The sequence below is a fragment of the Gorilla gorilla genome, chromosome 7, assembly GCF_029281585.2.
Source record: "Gorilla gorilla gorilla isolate KB3781 chromosome 7, NHGRI_mGorGor1-v2.1_pri, whole genome shotgun sequence".
NCBI classification, from domain to species: domain Eukaryota; kingdom Metazoa; phylum Chordata; class Mammalia; order Primates; family Hominidae; genus Gorilla; species Gorilla gorilla.
Window position 1 is genome coordinate 18089307 of NC_073231.2, and position 14796 is coordinate 18104102.

Below are 14796 nucleotides of genomic sequence, written 5' to 3' on the forward strand. Positions count from 1 at the left end.
TGTCAGTTTTACTGACCTTTTCATAGTGCCATCTTTGATGGTGTTAATTTTTCTTTTCTTTGCATTTTCATTGATTTATGCTCTAATTTTTAATATTTCTTTGCTGCTGCTTCCTTTGGATTTAATTTGCTCTTCTTTTTCTAGATTCTTGAGGTAGAATTTTGTTATGAATTTTATATTTTCTTCTTTTCGAAAACGTATTAAATCCTATAAATTTACCTATAAATATATAAATTTAAATCCTATAAATTTTTTTTGCTGCATCCCACAAATTGTATGCTGTATTTTCGTTTTCACTTAGTTCCAAATGTTTTCAGATTTTCTTGACATTTCTTTTTTGGCCCTTGTTTTAATTGGAAGTGTATTGTTTAATCTCCAGATATTTGGGGATATTCCTGCTGACTTTCTCTGTTGTCTGAGAGCAGACATTGTATGATTTCTAATCTTCTAATGTATTAAGATGTGTTTCATGGCCCAGAATGTGGTCTATCTTGGCGAATGTTCCCTGTGAGTTTAAAAAAGATGAGTATTTTGCTGTTGCTGGCTGAAGTAGTCAATAGATGTCAGGTGTATCCAGCTGATTGCTATTGCTGATGCTATTGAGTTCAGCTGTGTCCTTACTGGTTTTCTTCCTGTTGGATCTGTGTACTCCTGATAGAGTGGTGTTGAAGACTACAACTGTAATAGTATGTTCATCTATTTCTCTTTGCAGTTCTATCAGTTTTTGCCTCGTGTATTTTGATGCTCTGTTGTTAACTGCATACACTATAAAAATGTTTGTGTCTTCTTAAGGACCTGATCTTTTTATCATTATGTAATGCCATTCCTTATTCCTGATAATTTTCTTTGCTCTGAAGTATGTTTTGCCTGAAATCAGTACAGCTACTCAAGCTTACATTTGTTTGATTAGTGTTAGCATGGTATATCTTTATCCCCTTACTTTTTAATCTGTATGCATTTTTATATTTAAAATAAGTTTTTTTTGTTTTTTTTTTCTTTTTTTTGCAGACAGCATATAGTTGGGTGATTTTCTAATCCACTCTGACAATCTCTGGTTTTTCATTAGTGCATTTAAGCTATTGCTATTTATGATGATGATGGATTAATGATGACAATTGGATTAATGTCTACCACATTTGTTGCTGTCTATTCATTACTCTTGTTCTTTCTTCCCATTTTTGTCTACTACAATTTTTCTGCCTTAGTGATTTTAACTGAGCATTTTATATTATTCCTTTTTTCTCTCTTTTTTTCTCTTTCCCTAGCATATAAATTATACCATTTTTTTCTCTTTTTTTTAGTTTTTAGTGTTTCTCTAGAGTTGGTATATGCATTTATAACTAGCCCAGGTCCACTTTTAAATAATTCTATACCACTTTATGAGTAGTGCAAGTTGCTTATAAGAATAAAATATTCCTAATTCCTCCCATTCATCTCTTACATCATTGCTATTCATTTTACATATAGTAAACTGTAGTCATCAAATACATTGTTGCTATTATTTTGAACAAATGATTATTTTTTACATAAATTAAAAATAAGAAAAATAAAAGTTTATATTTTACCTTCACTTATTTCTTCTGTAATACTTTTCCTTTTTGTAGTACCGAGTTTCTGACCTCTGTTATTTTCTTTCTCTCTGAAGAACTTTAAATGTTCCTTGCAAGGCAGGCCTATTGGCAACAAACTCCCTCCATTTTTCAATATCTGAAGAAGAAGTCTTTATTTCTGAAAAGATAAAGAATTCTAGGTTTCTGGGTTTTTGTTTGTTTGTTTTTTTCTCTCAAAACTTCAAATATTTTACTGCATTCCCCTCTCTCTTGCATGGTTTCTGAAGAAAAGTTGAATGTGATTCTTAGGTTTACTTTTCTGTAGGTTAGCTTTTCCCTATTGCTTTCACCCCGGCTTCTTTCCAGACTTTTTGTATCTGTAATTTTCTGCAGTTGGAATATGATATGCTTAGGTAGCTTTTTTGGCATTTATCCTGACTGGTGCTCTCTGAGTTTTCTGGATCAGTGGTTTCGTATCTGGCATTAATTTTGTGATGTTAGTCAAAATTATTTCAATTTTTTTGTTCCTTTCCGTTTTTCTGGTATACTCATATTGCACATGTGACATCTTTTGTCATTGTTGCCTATTTCTAAAATACTATGTTCCTTTTTTTCAGCTTTTTGTTTCTCTTTGCTTTTCAGTTTTGTGGGTTTCTATTGGCCTCCTGAAACTCTGATAATGTTTCCTCAGCCATGTTCAATACTAATGAACCATGAAAGGCAGTCTTCATTTCTGATACAGTTTTTAAATAGACTCAAGTCTATTTATAACACTTTTGTTCCTCAGTAAAATTGAGAAATTACAGATGTTGCCCGTATGCCCTCTGTTCCCACATATACATAACCTTCCCCATTATCAACCTCCCCTGACAGAGGGGATTGTAACATTTGTTACAATTTATGAACCTACATTGACACATCATTACTACATGGAGTCCATAATTTACAGTTGGGTTCACTCAGGGTTTTACACATTCTATGGATTTGGGCAAATTTATAATGGCATGCATCTACCATCATAGTATCATACAAAATAGTTTTACTGTCCTAAATAACCTGTTCATCCTTCCCTTTCCTATAACCCTAACAACCACTGAATTTTTTTTTGTCTTCATAGTTTTGCCTTTTTAGGATGTTGTATAGTTGGAATAACCATGGTATGTGGACTTTTCAGAATGGATTCGTCAGTAATGTGCATTTAAATTTCTTCTGAGTATTTCATGGCTTGATAAGTGCATTTCTTTTTGCCTATGGAAAATATTTCATTGTCTGAATATACCATCATTTATCCATTCATCTACTGAAAGGCAACTTGGTGGCTTTCCAGTTTTGGCAATAATAAATAAAGCTACTACTGTAAACATCTGTGTGCAGGTGTTTGTGTGGACTTATTTCATCTTGTTTGGATAAATACCCAGGAGTACAATTGGAGGATTATGTGGCAAGCGTATGTTTACCTTTGTTTAAAAAAAAAAAAAAGTATCAAAATGTCTTCAAAGTGGTTGTAGCATTTTGCATTCCCACCAGCAATGAATGAAAATTCATACCTGGGCACGGTGACTCATACCTATAACCCCAGCACCTTGGGAGGCCGAGGCGGGTGGATCACCTCAGGTCAGGAGTTAGAGACCAGCCTGGCCAACATGGCGAAACCCTGTCTCTACTAAGAATAAAAAATTAGCCAGGCAGGGTGACACGCACCTATAATCCCAGCTACTTGGGAGGCTGAGGCAGGAGAATCGCTTGAACCCAGGAGGCAGAGGTTGCAGTGAATGGAGATACTGCGCCACTGCAGTCCAGCCTGGGTGAAAGAGCAAGACTCTGTCTCAAAAAGGAAAAGAAAAGAAAAGAAAATTCCTGTTGCTTCAAATCCTCAGTAGCATTTGGTAACATTTTGTAATTTTTAAAAATTTACAAAATATTATAAAATTTGACCATCCTGATAGATGTTGTTATGGTGTTTTTTTGTCTCTAATATAATTTTTTATTTCTTTCTTAGAACTCATATTTCTGGGCTAACATTACTGATCTGTCCTTGTATGTTGTTCACTTTTCCTGTTAGATCCTTTGGCATGTTAATCACACTTGTTTTACATTTCTGGTCTGATAATTCCAACTTTTCTGCTGTATCAGAGTCTCCCTGATTTTTGCCTTTTAGTATGCCTTGTAATTATTGTTGAAATTGTCAGTTGAGGAAAATGATAAGACTTGTCTCAATCGTTTTTGGAGATTTATTTGCCAAAACTAAGGACGCATCCAGGAAACAGGTCTATGCCTTTTTCCAAAGATGATTTTGAGGCTTCTCAATTTAAAGGGGAAAAGGGTGGGATGATGAGAAGTACACAGTTTTCCCATAAACAAAAGGGGCAAAGGAAAAATGTGGGGAATCTGCATTTTATGTAAGATAACACAGACCCAAAGGGGTAGGGGAACAATCCGATATGCATTTGTGTCTGGCAGCCGAGGCCACCGCACCTGCAAAGATAAGCTATCAATTAGCATGGCCATGGTGAAGTTTCAACAGCTCACCAGGAATTTCCTTGTGGGCAAAATATGGGGAAGGCAGGTAGTTTTTCATCATTTTATTCAGGAACCAAAAGGTGGAGGCAGGTATGTGTGACCGAGTTCCCAGTTTGGCATTTCCCTTTGGCTTAATGAGTTTGTGGTCCCCAAATTTAATTTCCTTTCACAAAAGTCACACATGATGTCCTCTCTTCCCACATATACATAACCTTCCCATTATCAACATCCCCTGGCAAAGGGGATTGTAATATTTGTTATAATTTATGAACGTACACGGACACATCATTACCACATAAAGTCCATAATTTACAGTAGAGTTTACTCTGGGTGTTGCACATTATATGAATTTAGGCAGTAGACTCTGTAATAAATAGACTGTTCAAGATGTGGTTGTTGAGTGTAGGAGAGAAGAAACATTCTGGAGTCCTATGATTAGGTCGCAGTCTCTTATTGAGCCGGTGCTGCTGGGCTGTAAACTTCACAAATGCTTCTCAATTTTATTCCCCTTTTCAGGTAAGACAGGATGGCTAGAGGGGGCTGGAGTTTGTAACTCCATTTCTCCCAAGTCAATTAGACTCTCATAAAATACGAAATAGTTTCTTTTGAAGACAGGCCTTGTTAAGTAAGAAGAACAGTATCCTCTGTTGTATTTCCAAATGTCTCCTTTTCCCCTCCTCCTGTGAGAAGCCAGAGGATATTTTTGTGTCATCTTTACTTTGAGAACCTGGTAGAGGCCCTGGAGGTAAAACTCACACAAGTGTGGGGTTTCCCTATGACTAGACTCCCTCCCCTGAATTTTTTTTTTTTTTTTTAGGTCTCAGACTTGTCCATATTCTGCTTCCAAAAATTCATGAATTACGTTTACTTTTTCCTTCCCCGGTACTGGTTATGGGTTTTGGCTGCTGGCAAGCTGGGATTCCCCATGTCCCCCCATCTGTCTCCAGTTTTGGAGACAGTGGTTTGTCCTGTGGCCCTCCCTTCTCTGATGGATCTAAGAGAAGTTGTTGACTTTCAGTTTGTTCAGTTTTGACTTTTTGTCAGGATAAAGAGATGACTCCCAAATGTCTTACATGCCAGACTGGAAATCAGAAGCCTCAAATGCAATTTTTTACAAATTTGGTGATATATGTACCAAAAGTTTGAATATGAAGACCTAAATTACCTTGCCATTTTTAGCAGATCTTGAAATTTTACTTTTATTCATTTCTTCACTCATTTCCTATGAAACAATATGATGCAACTTATCTTGAGAGGACCTAACTCAAGGCTATTAAGTGGCCCTCACTGAAATTACTGGCTTCAGAGCCAGTTACAGTGAGGCAGGGAACATAAAGCCAATTCACACTGACTTCCTAGAACTGAATAAAATGGAAACACTTCAGCAATGACAGAAATGTGAATGGCTTTATAACTTCACTTCATCCTCCCCATTTACATAGGACACACACACGCACGCGCACGCGCACACACACACACACACACACACACACACACACACGGTGACTTCCTCTCCATTTATATAGAGTGCATACCAAGTAAATGACTTTGTAACTTTACTTCATTCTCTTCTTTGATATAGGGCATGCACCAAGTAACCAATGGGAAACCTCTAGAGGGTATTTAAACCCCAGAACATTCTGTAACTTGGGCTTCTGAGTCCCTAGGCTTGGGTCTGCTCCCACACTGTGAAGTGTAATGCCAAGAACCTGGACACCTTCAACCAGTTACAACAGGACCACATGAGGAAAAAAAACGTTTTATTATTTAGTTACACTTGAAAATAATTTTCCGTAAAAAAAGATATTGCCTATCTTGCTGCCCTCATATGCCAACTATTGTCTTCCTTGATCTTGTATTTCCTAAAGATTCATTTATTGAATAGGTGAACATTTGGTTTCAGCCTGTCGACAGGTTAAAAAAATACCAGAAAGGAACTTGTGGTGAACTCTTTGAAATTCTAAAACTCTTCTAATAGATGGCAGTATTTCTGAGGCAACTAAATAGCTTCTCCAAGTGACCACATAAAAAAATACAGTGAATTTTTTAAACCACCGCTAGTACAGATACAGGTGGTCCTGACATGGGATGGCTTCACTTAAAATTTTTTGTCTTTACTATGGATTTATCAGGACATGACTCCATTGTAAGTCTAGGAGCATTTGGACTTGAAATGGTTTGACTTACAATTTTTCAGCTTTATGATGGGTTTATAAGGGTATTAAATGCGTTTGTGACTTATGATATTTCTGACTTACTCTGGGTTTATTGGGACATAATTCCACCTTAAATCAAACAACATCTGTATACTGAAGTCATAAAAAGAAAACAGTACAAAGCTGCATACTATGGTTATCCAATTAATGCTAATTATGATTAACTCTCTAACAATTCATGTACATAGGCTGCTGTGTACTGGGATAGTCATAAAAGATTTCACAATTTTTGCCTATATTTTGCTTTTTACTTTCAACAGTTTAGTTTTGGAAATCATAAGCATTTAGTGGAGAACGAAAATTTATTCCAAGTTACACCACAAATTAGCTCCATAATTAATTGGAATTCAGGTACTTTCAGTAATTCATCTTTTTCAGAATATGACAGAGTAAATTAATTGTGATTGAAAAAATAGCGTTTACCTTTAGTGTTAAGTTTCAGAGTTGGACTGAAATGTTAATGGAAGCACATTACTAGCCCAAATTCAGTTGACTATGAAAATGTCTACACATAGTCTTATGAACTTCAATGTATGCAGAAAAGACATATTTTAACCTAAATATTTTAGCAAACAATTAAATATGAGAAAACGTCCTGGTAAAAGCACTGGTAGATTTCAAATGCCTACTTTCTGTAATCCATGGGACATAACTGGTTGGTCCTTTACTTGTCCCCACACTAGCAAACTGTGGTTGGGAAAATATAATTAAAAACAGAATTCTCTTCCAGCTCAGGATAGGGGAGAAGAAGTAGTATCTTTTTTTTTTTGTCTTTAATCCATCACAAAGTTCATGGCTGAGACCACTATAACAAAAGACAGATTAACAAGAGAAAATCATCCAAATTTATTTGATGTAAGCATTATGTGATATGCAAGCCTTCAGCAAAGAAGACCCAAGAAACAGAAAAATAATATGTATTTTTATGAACAGTCATGCAGAGGTATGATTGAGAGACAAAACGGTATGATCTAATTGTAATAAACTAGGGGAAAATGGTAAGTCCTGTTTGTTTACATTCTTGGTCACTCTGAGTCTTTGGCTTATTTTCTCCTGGGTGTAGGCAGAACACTTGCTTCAGAGGAAGGTCAGATAAATCTTTTATAGCCTGCTTCCGGGGAAAAAGGTGGGAGAAGGTCAGAGGGTGACATTCTCACTTCTGCAGTTTTCTCAGTTTCCTTCAGTTTAAAGTAGTATGAGAAGGAGCATGTTCTAAGTCGGAAACTTCTTTACAAATGTAATAGAGAAATCAAATAGTTTTATTATTGAATTAGAATTAAACCAGAATCAGCCAGGCATGGTGGCTCACACCTGTAATCCCAGCACTTTGGGAGGCTGAGGTGGGCAAATCACCTGAGGTCAGGAGTTGAAGACCAGCCTGAACAACATGGTGAAACCCCATCTCTACTAAAAGTACAAAAAATAGCCAGGCTTAGTGGCGCGTGCCTGTAATCCTAGCTACTCGGGAGGCTGAGGTGGGAGAATCACTTGAACCCAAGAGGCAGAGATTGCAGTGAGCCGAGATTGTGCCACTGTACTCCAGCCTGGGCAACAGAATGAGACTCTGTCTTAAAGCAAAACACACACACACACACACACACACACACACACACACACACACACACACAACCAGAATGTGATAAGCATCACAGGTAAGCAAAAAAAGAGACTGCAAAGACAGACAGAAATCTCACTTTTCAATATAGGCAAGCAGGTACAACCCATTGTCTGTAGGATAACTAACCCTCCCCTAAGAGGACTTGACATCCCCATTTGTCACACACAGTTAATCCTAAATGCACTTGGTAATTGGGGTAACTATCTGCCATAGCTAGTTGGCTTTATTAAGGTAAAAAAACAAACTTTTTGTATCTTCATGATAAGAGAGAGTTTTGCAATTTGGAGCAAGGCTCCTATGTTCCCACAGAAACAGGGAGATAGGAGCACTACCTTGATATTTATATTTCAAACAGATGGTTTCTGGTCCTTAAGAAAGACATTCCTAGATTATAAAGCTGTAAAAAGGACTATTTAGTTTTCAAAAGGATTTGTGCATTTCAAAGAGTGGAGACAGTACTTACAAGTTTTCTAAAGTAAATGCTCTGAGAAAAATAAGGGGAGGGAAATCTCATCCCTTATTTTCAATAGGGCAAATTAAGGCTCTCAGTTAGTATTGATATAAATTATGGCAGAGTTGGGAGTATACAGTAGATGAGTTAAAATAGAAAAAAATTCTAATTGACATCTATTTTATCATTCCTCTTTGTGTAGGATTTTTTATAAGCCTAAACTCAGCCAATGAAAATGTATTTAAGAAGTAAGGAAATGAGACAGTGAAGGAACAAAACATTGCAGTAGGCTAGAGCTGAGTCTTTCTTTTTTACAAAACAAATGCTTCAGGAAGCATTAGCACCGTATCTCCTTATTACAACTCTCCTACCATTAATTCACTCTGAGCATGAAATTACTTGTGTGCAGAGTGCACCCCTGATAAAGGTAATTCCAGTGCACAATAAAAAAGGGGCACTTATTAGGCAATACCAAATCACCCTGAGCATGTGTCTAGGTACAAACAGGTTCCTTAAATTGTCTGAGTCATAGTGACAGTTGATAAGAGCTGAAACCAAACGATCCATCCCCCAAAATGGAAAGGTCGTAACGGGTGATCTTTTCTGTAGAAATGTCTCTTGTGTTAGAAGAGGTCTGTTCTCTGGGCAGACAGCATCTTATTTCTTCACACACGGTGCTGTAGAGCTTTAGAGAACCAGAGACAAGAACAATGTGTCTCTCATTGATTATCACTTTAAAATCAAAGTGTCTGGGGTCCTTTAAAATTATTGCTGAAAGTGAGCAGAGTACAGAAGCTAAGCTCCAACATCATGAAAATATACATAGATAATGAGGTCTCAACCACACTCCAGTCAGTTAATTATTTATTGGATTCTTCTTACGTGACAACCTCTTATAAGAAATTAACTCAGGACAACAAATACCAAAGACTACCAATTTAAAAAGACAGATGCAACAGAACCAGCAATGTCAAAGAGCATTGAAATCACTTATAAAATAGGTTGTTTTTAAAAGGCACATCTGAAAACTTCTTCTAAAGCTAAGTGGATCTGGGCCTTGTCAAATCAAGTTGGGAAATAAAATTTCACCTTGCAGTTGCAGCCTCTCTAGTGAAGGGATCTGGGCTGTGCTAGCATCAGTTCAAAGTCTGTGATGATGCACAAGAAAGATGCATCTATGACTTTGAAATGGCCATGTACTTCTGTGGTCATAGAAATCAGTTATTGGTTTGGATTAGATTTGGCAACAAAAGATACAAAATGCAAACCCCCCTTGGGTGCATGTTTCTTCACATTCCTCAGGGTTTAAATAAAGAGAGTTGAGAAATTCCAGCCTGTAGCTGGCTGGAGGAAATATCTGATCACTCACAAAGGAAATGAGGAGGGAGGGAATGAGAAAAACCAGGTTAATCTCACTGCTTTTTGTTCAGTGGTAAATAGTTGGTGTTTCCTTTTTCCTCATTTTTAAGGAAGAAAATACGTATTAGAAAATATGAAAAGATAAAGACATTACATTAATCTAAAATCACTTTTCTAGATGGATTTTTTTCCCTTGGGGTTTGGATTAATGTTTGATCCCATTTCAGTCTCATGTCTGCCCAATAAAAATTACAGTAGGTTGACCTCTGGCTGAGCCACTGACTTACCTCCTCTTCTCCTAAGCCACTGAGTACCTGGGTAGGTACAAAGTTTCTAACCAGAGATGCTTAATGCATCAGAATCATCCCTTCCATGTTTTCAGGTTGCTTCCTATATTTCAAATCTGCTCTGCCTGAGGGTATCTCAGGTAAATATCAACGTAAAATCAGTGTAAAATTTAAACCACCAAACTTCATTTCTAAAATGCTTATCTATAACTTTATAACTCACTGAGAAGTTTGAAAGTCGAGTTTTATTTCTGGAGAATCACACTTAGACCCCAGTACTCTTCTTGGGGGCATCACATCTTATACTAACCTACATTTTTACAGTTTCCAGCTTATTGGTCAGCACAAGCCATGTGTGAAGTGTGCATGGATCTAGATGGGTTGAGAATCTTTGCTTGTCCTGCGCTAGATTCCTGCATATGTCTCTCTCTCTCTCTCTTTTTTTTTTTTTTTAAACCTGATTTCAATTGTCCCAGTCTGTTTTACTGCAATAAGACTTAGAATGATCTGGACAGTCCGGCCCACTGGGGAGCATATCCTTTCTCAGATTTTTTCCACGTTCTCTGCTTATGTGTTTTGGCCTTAATTCTCCACTCTTACTTCTCAAAGGACCATTAGAAGGGTGATATCGTTGCACCACAGTGTGATATGAAGTATGAAAGAGGAATGGCTGTTTTTCATCCTGAGGCAAGTGCTTATTTCATAATTGTATATGAGAGGCAGTGTGGAGGGGCAGAATTAGAGATATGAAAATGTTTATAAGTCAAAATTAAGATATAGTCTATTACCTGATCTCTTTTACATACACCTGTTTTTCCGTGTTGATTTTTTAATTTTGTTTTCTACAGCTTTTCAGCTACTTTTTTTTTCATTTTTTGAAACAGAGTCACACTCTGTCATCCAGGCTAGAGTGCAGTGGTGCCATCTTAGCTCACTGCAACTTCTGCCTCCTGGGTTTAAGCAATTCTCATGTCTCAGCCTCCCGAGTAGCTGGGAATACAGACTTGTACCACCCCACCTAGGTAATTTTTATATTTTGATAGAGAGGTTTCACCATGTTGGCCAGGCTCATCTCAAACTCCTGGCCTTAAGTGATCTGCCTGCCTCAGCCTCCCAGATTGTTGGGATTACACGTGTGAGCCACCGCACCCAGCCTTAGCTCCTTCTTAAAGTAGTGAAATCATTTTGCCAAACGGAGACTCTTATCGCCTTAATATAGAATACACAGATACAGAGCTGTTATGCTGTGGGGAAGAAGAGCTGAAGCTCCATAAGGTCTTTTTTTTTAATCCAAGTCCGTCTGTGACCCTTAGGTTATTTTATAAAACCCCAGGGTTCCAGGAACCAAATTTGCTAATTATATTCAAGACAGTGCACTCACATCCAGAATCTTATGCCTCACTTTTCTTGCTAACTATGCATATTGTCAAAAGAACCTCTGACCTCGTAAATAATAATAATTGGGAAAAAAAAGTTTAATTTGACAGAACTTCACCCATGCAACCCTGTTTCCATTCCTGAGCCATTCCTCCCTTGCTGAGTTCTGGGAGCCCTTTGTATTAGTACTTATCATTTGTCATTTAAATGTAGGAACTTGTATTGCTCTTATCACTTGATTTCCCTCTTATTTTCAAGACCAGAGACATCTAGAGACCAGGAACTGAATTTTATAACTGTTTGCCTTCCAGCACTTATATCAGTGGGCAGTGCTTACCAAACTCTGTGTTTGTGTGTTTGTTTCTGTCCGCAGTGATGATAATAACTTTCAGATATTGGGGGAAAAAATATTTCGAAACAATTTTGAGTTTAAATGAATTATGTTTCTGTACATGATTTCTTCTCACTGTTTTCATGATATTAAGTAAAGTGTGGATTTGAAGCTTTGCTAACATTCGATTTGCAGCTTACCAAGTGGCCAAGAAGGTTTTGACACCTTCCCTTCATCTTGACTGAACTTCATCTAATTTCTTACTGAGTAGGCCCCTGACCAGTGTCCTGATCTCTCCTTTTAAAGATAATTCACTTTAGAAAACTTGCAATTATAAATCATTTCTCTGCCCTTTTGAGGTGTAAATCTTTTTAAAAATCCTCTTGATGGTGTTATAACCCAGGACTATGCTGGGGCTCAGAAATAAACACCCTAACATATGGCGCTTTGACATATTGGGCAAGAGAAAAAGCCTCAAGGTCCCTCTGACCTTCCTCCCGCCACACCTTCTGTTTTTCAATCCTCTGTCTCCCTCAAAGCAAAGGATGAAGTTGTTCTCTAAAGTTCCCTAATCTGCATAAAGTTCAGATCTGTCAAAGAAGAGAACAGTCACCTCTGGTCCCTTCCCTGAGTTTTCATTAACTGAAATCATATTGCAGAAGAAAAGACTGAAGTCTGTCAACACACATGGACAGACTTCAGTTGCATCTATTGTCTACTCTATGAGACCAACAGACTTTTTCCCAGGCCATGTATGTTCTTAAAAACCAATTAATTTACCTAAAAATTATTTACTACCTCCCTAATGTGAAAGCACCTTTGCAAAAATTATATTTGTGAGAAAATAATAACAGTGAAAGACGTCTGACCTAACTGACTCCATCTTGCTTTCAACTTCCAAGCTGTCCTTGTTCATTCCTGGGTTCAGGACAAACTAACTAACTTAGTTTACAGTTTAAAACAAAGATGATAGTAGCCCTTTCCCAAAATTTGCTTTTGTAAGACTAATCCCAAAACTGGTTGTATAAGACTAACAAGTTAGCCACAAAATTAGAAATTATGATTTAGGAGTCATGCAATTACTGGTCACCAGATTCTAAACGTCGCCAATTGCTCCTAGGAATAATATCAGTATTGTAAAACTTGAGATTGGTGCTTGAGGTATTTTTCAGACCTTTCACTTGATGGATCAGGTGGTGCCATCCAAATCAATAAATCAGCTCATCTGGTCTTATGGCCCTCACTCAGGAACTGACTGCGTGCAAGAAGAAAGCTTTGACTCCCTACAATTTCATCTTAGACCCAACAAATCAGCACTCCCCACTCCCTGGCCCCCTATCCACCAAATTTTCCTCAATAAACCCTGGCCCCAAAATTTCTAAGAGACTGAATTGAGTAGTATTAAAACTCCATTCTCCCAATCAGCCAGCTATGCATGAAATAAACTATTTCTCTATTGTAATTCTCCTGTCTTGATAAATTGGCTCTATCTGGGCAGCAGGCAAAATGAACCCATTGAGAGGTTACAAATTTCATCCACACTTCTCCATCTCCCTTTCCTCTAAGAAGAAAGGTATATAATCATTTGTACAGCATTGCATGAGGAGGTAGTTACTCTGTGATTCTCCTGCATGAGCATTGCTAAATTGGTATACCATCTCTCCTAATTTGTCTTATTTTTCTTTGATTTTCAGTAAACTTTGAGAGGTGAAAGGAAAGTTTTCCCTTGGCCCCCATAACTATCTTTCTCAAGGATTTGGGAACCATCTGATTAAAATGTAATCATCAGGGAAGATATTGTTATCCCTGTCTTCTGTGGCAGGATTCCATTCTAAGTTCCCTGGTGCATCTTGCTCCAAGCTGCAAAATTACCTCGTGTCAGGAAGATACGGGAAAGTTACTTTTCCTCTGAGTAAGGCCAATAAGCACACATTGATGGTTTACAATTACTTAATTCCCCCAAATTCTCAGCTGTTAAAAACTGCCTAGTCCTTTGTTTTAGTGGAATTGAGCTGAGACTGACTTTTGGCTTATCTCTCTTATTGCAATAGCTTCAAATAAATTGTTCCTTGTCTGTTTAACTTTATGAAGTGCAACTTTTGCTTTGATACAGACTTCTGTTAAACACCAAGAACAACAAAACATTCCTCTGCTCGAATTTAACTTGCCAAAATCAAAGGAAACTATATTTTTCAGAGAGTGATAAATTTATTCCAACATTTTCTTTCTTTTTTTTGTAAGGAAAACTTTGTATTGTTTGTAATAGCAATTAAAACACTTGGAGAACATAGTTTCAATAAAACTGACAAAAAGCTGCAATTAATTGGTTTACTCTGTGTAAATACATTGATCTTCTGTAAATCATTGAGCTAGTCTCTTCTTCTCTAGGTTATTTTCTTGCTTGTAACTTCATTTAGAATGAGCAATAACTTTTTCACCACCGAGGAACTAACTCTGTAGTATACTGGAGGTACATTTTATTGTCTATTAATAAATTCTAACGTTATTCCCCCTTCTTCTTGTTAAAGTAACATAATTTGAGTCATATAGATTTAGAGGTAAGCGCTCATTTGAGCCTTTTCTGTACTTCCTTCTCTGCTAGGCTATCTACTCCAGGCTGATTTCATGGGGCAGCACTTGAGTATATACCTGAATCCCCACTCTGAATTCACCTATAGTGATTTGAGGGCAGCAGAATTAGCCCAATAAAATATAAGGAAGTAGATCAACTTCATAAAATTTTAGGCTGAAAATAATCTTTGGGGTTATAGAATCCCATCCTTATATTTTGCAGGTGAAGAAAATGTGTGACTTTCTCTGAGCCACACAATGAGTTAAACATACAAATAAAACTGAGAATTAGGAATCATAGAATCCTAGTCTATTACTTTTCTATTATTTTCCATTTCTGACATTTTCTTCTATTTAGGTAGTTTGTTATTTTGCCCCATAATTCTGTGCTTCCATGAGGTATCACATAGATCCAAGATTTGAAAATTTCATCCCTGTTAAAGTTTTATAATCTTCAAGAGTCACTGTGTCTAGGAATATGTGTTTTTTAAAAGAATACAGATAATATTTTTAAAA